The following is a 10,289-nucleotide window of genomic DNA, read 5'->3' as shown; positions in this document are numbered from 1 at the left end:
CGGGGACGAGGGGAGTCGGGCGGGCGACCAGGGGAGGCGCCGCGGCACAGGCCCGGGGAAGTTGGCGCGGCGGCCGGCTGCGGGGAGGGCGCATAGCGACGAGCAGGGGGTCGCGATGGAGGCGATGGCGGGGCGAGCTGGGCGTTGCGGCGGGGCGTGGCGCGGCGGTGCATAGGCGGTGCGGGGTGGACAGGGGTAGGCAAACGGGCAGCGACGTTCGGACACGGACAGTCAGCTGTGTCGAGTGGCGGCTGCAGCATGTGTGGGGGCGGCCGGAGTGGTCCGTAGCGGTGATGGACGGTGGCGAAGCAAACGACGGCGACGAGCAACAGCAACGTTGGTTGCGGGCGATGCAGCGATGGAAAAGAGCGAGGCAGAGAGGGGAAAAGCGCGGGCGCTCATCGAGAAGGCACAAGAAGGCCCGTCGAAAGTTTAGAAGCAGCAGCGATGGGGAATTTGGTGACGATCGTCGGCGACAACCGAAGAAGAACCGGTCGATCCCGGCGCTGTGGTGGTCTTCTGCTCGAGGCCGTGGTCGGGGAGGAAGCATAGGTCGTCGGCGGTGCTCCTGGCGCAGGATCGGCCGGAGAGGAGGACGATGGCCACGGGAACGATGAGGTGGCGGTGACGACCATGCTCAGGACCTTGAGGAAGGCGAGAGGAGAGCGGTGAGTGGAGGCAGGTGGGGAAAGGAGAGCCCGAGGCATCGAGGGGGGGGGGGGGTGCGTGGCGCCCTTATCCCCCCGCGGCGCTGCCGGTGAGGGGCGGTTTGGGGGCGACCGCGGGCACGGTCGGGTGCGCCCGGTGAACAGGGAAGTGGACGAGGGGGTTTGAATGGGCCGGCCTGGGTGGGCTAAGGCCGAGGAAACAAGAGGGCTTTATTTATTTATTGATTTTTGTTTTATTTTATATTTTTGTTTTACTGTTTTTATTTTAGTTTCCTTTTGAATTTGGTTCTATAAACTACACCACTGGTTCCTAATTTAGTTTTAATAAGTATGCCACTGCCCCATAAGTTTTTGGCAATAAAACAAATAGTTTAATATTTTATCAAATTGAAAAGGGTAGTTAGTTAAATGTTTTGCTGTTGTTTTAAATATTTTAGTGCACTTAAACCTTTTATAAAATTGTGGTTTCTTCACCATAATTACCTATGCTTTATTTATCACACTCCGAACATTTTAGTTTTAACGTTTGAAGATTTTTTTATGTTTGACAAAAACTCAAGTTTGAATTTGAGTAGTTTTGATCTAACGCGAGGTTTATCCACAGTAATAAAGGTGGCGTGGCATCATTAGCGTAGGTTTACTGTAGCTTAACTATCCGGGCGTCACAACGTACTTTTTAGCCCTTGACATATGAACAACAAACATTGTCTTTGGCTGGACTGGTTCCAAGTTTAGCAACTTGGTGAAGTCGGAATTTCCTAATCAATCAAATCCGCTTGCAAATTGGCACATGAAACAAAGGTTTAGGAAAGACAAACCAAGGGCGGTTAGAGCTAGTGGTCTTAAGGAAAACACAGATACTAGCTAGGGTTTCCAATTTTGCCCCCAATGTATTCATAAATGAGTCTAACATTTGATTTCTTCCGATCTCTCCCCAAGTTAGGTTAATGGTATAGTTGCAAGGAAACAAGTTTCTTGAGGAAGGTCTCTATCTCCCCCATGTCCTAATGAGGAGGATAAATCAATCGGTTTTGCTGAAACTCAGCTAGCAGAGATTTATCTGTGGTCTCATTCACGTTGACGTCCATCTGATGTAAGAACACGCTGACATTTGTGCTGCTATCGAGAAGATGTGGGGCGCGGCCTGTTATCTGTTTTTCTTAGTGTGCGGCACGTCTTGGGCCGGTTTGTCAGGGCGGGCGTGCTAGGTGTGTTGTGCTTTTATACTTGACTGTTTTGAATGGATGTACCTGGCCTCATTTCGTCGGTGTATTGTGCAGAACAGGGAGAGTCAAGGCAAGCATTTATGTACTTCTCGTGAGCTTTTCCTCCATTTGCCCACTCAGTCTTTATTTTTTTTATTTTTTTTGTATGTTTGTCTTGAATTTCTTATTTGTGCTATTTTTCATTTTTTGCGTCATCAGTCGTCAGATCAATTTGCGTCGGGATTCATGTAGGTTGTCCAATGAATGTTACACGCGGCTCGTTGTTTTTTGACCTGTCCTTCAATTTTTTCTGATTGTTTGTTAACGATGCTCACGACCCATGATGGTTTTTGCTTTCTATTTAAGAAAACCTAAATCGACGGGCAGTGGTTGTTCATTCGTCTTCTTTTCATTTTTAAATGGGATTAGAACTACATGTTTTCCATAGGGTAGTCGTTTTTTAGGGGATTGCAACTGCATGTTTTTCAAAGGCCGGCCACAAACTACAAGTTTCTCTAGGGTACCGGCAATTGCAAGTGTTTCAAAGGCCGATCGCACCTACAAGTTTCTCTAGGGTAGTCACAATTGCAAGTTTTCAAGGTCGGTCGCAACTGCAAGTTTCTCTAGAGTAGTCGCAATTGCATGCTTTTGAAGGCCAGTCGCAAGTGCGAGTTTCTCTAGGGCAGTCGCAATTGCAACTTTTCAAGGCAGGTCTCAACTGCAAGTTTTTCTAGAGTAGTTGCAATTGCATGTTTTTTAAGGCTGGTCGCAACTGCAAGTTTCTCTAGGGTAGTCGCAATTGCATGTTTTTGAAGGCCGGTTGCAATTGCAAGTTTCTCTAGGGTAGTCGCAATTGCAAGTTTGGCCGGTCGCAACTGCAAGTTTCTCTAGGGTAGTCGCAATTGCATGTTTTTGAAGGCCGGTCACAACTGCAAGTTTCTCTAGGGTAGTCACTATTACAAGTTTTTGAAGGCCTCTCGCAACTGCAAGTTTATCTAGGGTAGTCGCAGTTGCAACTTTTTAGGGTGGTCGCAACTACATGTTCTCTCCCTTTTCTTTTTCGTTTTCTTTCGTTTTACATTTTCTTTTTAAAAGTTTTTTCTCTTTTAAAAAACGTTCATGATTTTCAAAAAATACTTTGCAAATTTTAACAATTTTTTGTGTTTACACAAACGTTCTAAACTTCAAAAAATGTTCCTATTTTGAAATTTTATTCATGAATTCAAAAAAGTCCGTGAATTTTAAAAATGCTCATGCTTTTTTAAATTTTGTTTAGAAATTGAAAAATCTTCCTGTTTTCTAAAAAAATTCACTTTATTTTATTTTGTTCACAAATTCAAAATAGTTGGGGAACTTAAAATAATGTTTCCGTTTTGTTCAAAATCTGTTCACAAATTCAAAAATGTTCATGTTTTCAAATTTTGTTCATAAATGCAAAAAATGTTTGGGAATTTCTAAAGATTTTTTTCAAGTTTTTTAAATATAATTTTTCAAGAAATATTTGAAAAAGTACTAAAACTGTTCGATCTCTCATGATAGATAGTTCTTGAAAGTTTCATGGTGTAACAACGCCCATTAGCTGTGGTGGCTTACAGCACGCATTCAGCATTGTTAGATCGTGAGTTCAAGATCCCATATAAGTGCTTTTCCGGCCTTTTTTTTATGACCCACGTGATACAGCGCTGCATCTGCCAATGGACCGGCTTGTTTTAACACCCAATGACTTGTGAACAGGCCGAAAAGCCCAAACGGCCTGTGCGGGAATTAAATCAATTTGACAGCCCAATAGACGCCACCACTAGACCGCGTTGGATTTCGGGAGCCTGGTTACGAGGAACAACCAAAAGCGGGCTTTGTCTCAAAAAAGAAAACAAAAGCGGGCTGGGACAACTATCACGTGACATCAGCTTACATCAGGTGAATGAGATCATATTATAACTCAGCTAGATGAGTTCTAGGCATTTCCTAAATCAATTGGTTTGAATCCCAGTCCCATCCCCGCTGCCCCATGATCACAATCCAGATAGTGTTGTCGGGGGGAGAAGCTGGTTACAGACACATGCTTGGGTTGACTCAAGTGTGAACGCCATGGGATGCGTACGAATATGATAAGCCTAGAGGTGGAGATGACTATTTGGAAAAAGTTTCTGAAAGAGAGCAATGCAAGCAAAACATTAACAAAGTGTTATCACTAGGTCGCGCGAGTGCAAGAAAAAAATGTCGAGCTTTGTGTAGCCTCGTTCCTTTGAACCAATGTGTCGCATTGATTCCCGCAAAATAAAAGTGTTCCATTGAAAAATGAATTCAATTTAAAGTTGAAATCCTTTAAAAGTTCCAAAAAGAAAACCCAAATGATAATCCATGCGTGGCACGAGGCACTTTGACGTTGACATTTTTTTACAGCTAACTAAACTTGTCATTCAAAAAAAAAAAACTGAAACTTGCCATGCTAACCTGTTTGGATCCATGGGTTAGAGTTAGTTTGGGTTATTTGGACTTAACTAATCCAAAAATATCCAAACATGGGCCTTGTTTGGTTCCACGAGTTAGAGTTAGTTTGGACTCAACTAAGCCAAAAATATTCAAACAAGAGGGTTAGTTTGGATTAGATGCATCTGACCCACCTATAAAATCCAACACACCCAAGAGGTGCTTATTTGAGTTAGTTCTCCTTGGGACCATTAAAAAACATTTTTTCTCTCGCTCTGCCCGCAGTAGATCCCTCCCCAGTTCCTCGAAGCTTCTCGTCCTCTCCCTCCCTCCCTCTCGCATCGCCCCTGAAGGCGCCTCGCCGTATCCGCGCCCCCATCTACCGCCGGTAAGCAACCCCGCCCTATCCTCCCATTCCAACCCCCTCGTCTTCCCGCTGCCCGTCCGCCTGCCCGTCCGCCCACCGGTAAGCAGTCGCGGCTCCTTGCGCGGCCCGTCCCCGTCGGCCTCGGCCAGCGCGACTCCTTGCACAGGGACGGCGGATTCGGTCGGCGGGCTGCGCGAGAGGCCAGCGCAGCTCCTTGTCGGGCGTGTCCCCGTCTGCCTCGGCCAGGGCTCGCTCCACCAAATCCGGCAGGAAAAGGGGTCCAAAATAGCCAAATGATTGAGAAAGGGTATTTATTGTCAATCTAACTCCGCCATCCAAACACCTCTTTGGTTAGAGTTAGTTCAGAGTTGGTTCATGGTTAAATCTAACTCTAACCTCTAACTGAGTTAGAGTATCCAAACGGGACCAGGGGTTAGTTTGGGTTAGATGCATCTAACCCACCAAAAAAAACTAACCCACCCAAGAGATGCTTATTTGGGTTAGTTCTTCTCAGGACCACTAATTTTTTTTCTCTCGCTCTCCCCGCAGCAGATCCCTTCCCACTTCCTCGAAGCTTCTCGTCCTCTTCCTCCCTCCCTCTCACACTGCCCGTGAAGGCGCCTCGCCGTATCCGCGCTCCATCTAACCCTGCCATCCAAACACCTCTTTGATTAGAGTTAGTTCATGGTTAGAATTTAACTCTAACCTCTAACTGAGTTAGAGTATCCAAACAGGGTCAAAGTTGCCACCTCGTATCATTAAACTTGCCATAAAAAACTTCAACCCAATCATTGGCCCTGTTTGGATACTCTAACACAGTTAGAGTTAGAGTTATTTTCTAACCCACTCTAACCCAAATAAGCACCTCTCCATCGGGATAGTTGGGTTAGATAGAACTAACCCACTCTAACCCTCCCTGTTTGGATACTTTTGGGTTATTTGAGCCTCCAACTAACCCAAACTAGCTCTAACCCCATGATCCAAACAGGGCCATTGCTACCAATATCAACATGGGATCCGTGAACAGATGGTTCTAGAAGCACCAGTCCAAATTCAGTGTCGAGCACTTGGCTCCAATATCACTGACATGCCTTATGCCTCCATCGTACCCGAGCCATCATCCTCCATACCTCTCTCTCGGTGTACAGTGGTTGGATAGTGTGAAGGTCTCGACCCTTTGTCATATGCTTGACTCAATTTGGGCACAGCAGTCTGGACAGGAAGTTATTTTTGAGTGGGTGCAGTGGCTGGAGAGTTCTACGCTCTCTCATCTTGGTTTTGATGGCGGGATAATCATACACAAGTCTGATAGTACGATGGCTCCTGTGGATGCTCGTGTTACTGGAGAGATTCTGTCTGTAGAGGATGTTGTTCAACAGTTGATCAGCTATGATGAAGAGCAATGCCTTGAAACATTTCGTCGTGGCCTCCATGTCTACACAATTTGTTTCAGTGAGCACCCAGGTAATTCAGATGCTCCATTTGATGCTTGGATACTCTCCCTGCTGCTCATTTCACAACTACATCTCCATCATAACTTAAATCTGTTGTTTTGAAACAGTAAGGGAGAACACTACTGATACAGTATATATTGGACACTGAATTGGTGCTCCATGGAGCCAGGGCACCATGATTTATGCACAATCCAAACCAAATTTTGGTATAGTTTTTGGAAATTTTAGTTCTGGTGTATAATGCCTGATTATTAGAATTCAGATACTCTACATTCTGGGATATTGCTGGGTATATCTATTTTTTGCATACCATACTGCTTTTATATAAAATCAACGTATATCTGCAGTCAAACAATCATTAGAAAAAGTAACTATGTTTTGGCTTTAGTTCAAACTTCTTTCAACTAGTTAGTAGACAAGTTAAACCTGATAAGAAATATAAAATTATTTTGCACCCCATATCTAGGCGAAACTAACAATGTGGGCCATGGCCCCTTTACTACTACTACTAGAAAAAAGGTCTTTAGTCCCGTTTCTAGAACCGGGACTAAAGGGTCAGTACTAAAGCCAAAACATAGTTCCGGTTGGTACTAAAGGCCCTCCACGTGGCCGCTGCCTGAAGGTCCACCTTTAGTCCCGGTTGGTAATACCAACCGGTACTAAAGGAAATTTTATGATTTTTTTTTGAAAATTTTTTTTTTGAATTTTTTTTATTTCAAATTTCTGAATTATTTTAACCTTTAATCTCTAATCACCCCTCATCATCTAACTTCCCGAACGGTCACCCATCCTCTCACTACTCCAGCCTGAGCACACTTAACTTTTAGGTTCTATTCTCCCTCGTTTCCAAGTCTGCACTTGTTGTTTTCCTAACAATAGTAAGATGTCAATCCTATTAACCCTCAGAAATTTAGCTTGATCATGAAGTCACACATTTCACTGTTTGAGTTTGAAACTATTGTTCTAAAAACAATAATTATTTAGTAACACTAATATTTCTTAAATAAGTAGTTTGACCACAGTTTGACCATAGTTTGACCAGATTTGACCAAAATTCAAAAAAACTGAAATAATTATTTAGTAACACTAATATTTCTTGAATAAGTAGTTTGACCATTGTTTGACCACAGTTTGACCATATTTGACCAAAATTCAAAAAAACTGAAATAATTATTTAGTAACACTAATATTCTTGAATAATTATTTAGTAACACTAATACTTCTTGAATAAGTAGTTTGACCATAGTTTGACCGGATTTAACAAAAATTCAAAAAAAACTGAAATTTGAGCATAACTTTTTTCCTTTTAGAATTTGAGGATTCTAAAAATTTGCAAACAGGCCATAGGCTGTCAAAATCGGAAGCGGATTTTCGTTCTGAATATTTTGATATATTATACGTTTTTTTCCGACATCGTATGCAAAAGTTATAGCCGTTTTACATTTTCCCTACATTTTTTGCAAAACATGTCTAAATTTAAGTTTTTAAATTTTCCTAACTAGTAGATGTAGTAATATAACTACCTCTCGAAGGATTTTATTTTTTTGAAGTTTTTATCATTTTCTTTTGATTTTTTCAAAACAAAAAAAGCGATCCACAAACCGGGACTAAAGGGCTCAGGTGAACCGGGACTAATGCCTTAGTCGCACGAACCGGGACCAATGCTCACATTAGTCCCGGTTCGTGACTGAACCGGGACTAATGGGCTGACCCGGTTTGGACCTTTGCCCCCTTTTCTATTAGTGTACATATATCATGAGGAAATACAAGTTAAAGGTTCTGCAGGAACCCAGATATAGTCCAAATGCCTATGAAGCTAATCCCTTATTGAATGATAAGCTTACTTTCCCTGTAAAAAATTAATATTTATAAGCTTCTTTACACAGTTTCTATAATTGCAACATTAGCACAATTAATCATGTTCATGTGTCATGCTGCTGAGGTACATTCTCATTAACAATCCAAGTTCCATCATGCTTAGAGTCTGGAATATTTAAAAGTTTAATCTGTATCTTAATTCTTTTGATTCCCCTCAGGCATCGACTTCGTAGAACTTCCATGCCGTCATTACTATTGCTGGAGGTGCATGGAGACATACTCAAAGTTGCATGTCAAGGATCAGTCCTGAAATTGGTGTGCCCTGATGACAAATGTGGATGTTCTATTCCTCCTAAACTATTGAAGAAGTTGCTTGGAGATGCAGGTTTTGAACGGTGGGAAAGATTGGTATTTCAGAAGACTCTAGACTCAAGGGCTGATGTAGCTTACTGTCCAAGATGTGAAACAGCTTGCCTGGCAGATGAGGACAGCGCCCAGTGCTCCAATTGCCTCTTCACCTTCTGCGTCCGCTGCAGAAATCGTCGCCACGTAGGGGAGAGATGCATGACTCCAGAAGAAAAACTTATTTCTGTACAGGTTCAAAATCCATATAAACACTACATATTCTTTCTTTTTTTGAAATAAGTGTTAGCTAACTGTCCATGTTCTGATTAAAATCCATCTAACGGTGCATATTCTGTTGTAAGTTTTAGCTGTTATGTTTAATACAAGAGCTAACTTCCAACATATAAGAACACAACTATTGGGAATGCCAAAATTATCATTGGATATTTCATAGAATATATAACTTATTCATTTTTTCAGAACTGTAAACATAGTTTTCTTTAGCTCTTCACTGTTGAATGGCGAATCATGGAATCTAGTGAAGTTCCAGACATGGGAATGTCTGTGCTGTGTTTAGTCGTATTTTCCCTACCGAACTATCATTAGAGAACTTAACATGGCACTTTGAATGTCACATAGTACCTGATCTGATGCCACCGTGGAATCTGACAGGTGGGACTGAGCTGGTAAAGAGTTGGGTTTTTGCTAAACCGACCAGACCTGGTGTTATGTACTTATGTACAACATTTAAACATACCTAGTCCAAAATGCAACTAGCGACACAATACCTGGTCTAAGTGGAAATTACTCAAGGAAAATCCATTACAAGATAATGTACAAGCCACACATCATGGTGTTCTTCTTAATAGAAAGATGCACAGACCTTTCTATATATTCTAGAAAAAGCTATAGCTCTACTTGCATATAATATATCTGTATTCTAGATAAAGTAACTATTCATAAACTAATTCTGTTTTCAGAAGAGCACATCATTTTACTTTAAGGTTATTGCAAAACATGGTGCCATTTCCAGCAAGATGGGCATTCCAAGTTCAGTCATTTGTTTTATGGCTATTCATCATTTGTGTTAAGACTCTTTCAATGCAATGAGAACAGTATCGAGATCACATTGTTTATTGCGCTATTTATTTTTATACAGGAGCGCGAGAAGGCACGCAACTTGAGCAAAGGCAATGCTGGACGTAAAGTCTCTGCGAGTGATATATTTAGCATCAAGGAAATACTCCATTCTTCTGTTATGTGCCCGCATTGTGGCTTTGCCATCTCACGCGTGTCAGGCTGCGACCAGATGCTTTGCAGAAACTGTGAGAAGTCGTTCTGTTATGCCTGTGGCAAGCCATCAAGTCAAGGTCATACAAGGTACATATTGTCTTGTGATGTCCCCTTGTTAAGTGTGATCTGTCAAGCATCATGTAGCATATCTATTCTCTGGATAACTAATTCTGAACCAATGCTCCCTTTTGACAGTGAACAATGCAAAATCGATAGGGAGAAGCTGAGAGTGAAGGTGGAGGTGAATGATGTCGTCAGAAACATGCAGAAAGAGCTGAAACTGGCACTGTCCAGAGCGCATCTGTGCCCGGGTTGCCGCCAGCCGAATTTCAAGGTAAACGTTTGGTGGCTTCCATATACTCCCTCCGTCCCACAATATATGACGTTTTTGCAACCTGGCTTGCAAAAACGTCTTACATTGTGGGACGGAGGGAGTATCATGTATGGAATAGTGATATTTTTCAGTAGTGTGTTCTGAAGATAGCTCTAGTGTTTTCTACTCCTTTTTTCTCTTGATGCTTCTGGTGGATGAAAACAGTCTCTGATCTAAGCAGGTTGGGAACAACAACCACATCTTCTGCGAGACATGCCGGGTTCACTACTGCGCTCCGTGCCACACGGTGGTGCGCAAGAGCACGGAGCACTACGGCCCCCAAGGGTGCAAGCAGCACACTGTCGACCCCGACTTTGTCTAGAGAGGCTGCTGGAC

At 42.7% G+C, this 10,289-nt stretch overlaps 1 pseudogene; it reads left to right on the top strand.

Annotated features, from left to right (window-relative positions):
- Positions 1–358: 358 nt before the first annotated feature.
- On the top strand, positions 359–10,275 carry LOC125537804 (uncharacterized; annotated as a pseudogene).
- The last annotated feature ends 14 nt before the right edge of the window (positions 10,276–10,289 follow it).

Source organism: Triticum urartu, chromosome 2A (genome assembly GCF_056163025.1).
Source record: "Triticum urartu cultivar PI428250 chromosome 2A, HENAU_Tu73, whole genome shotgun sequence".
NCBI classification, from domain to species: domain Eukaryota; kingdom Viridiplantae; phylum Streptophyta; class Magnoliopsida; order Poales; family Poaceae; genus Triticum; species Triticum urartu.
This window is presented reverse-complemented; position numbering and strand designations above follow the sequence as displayed.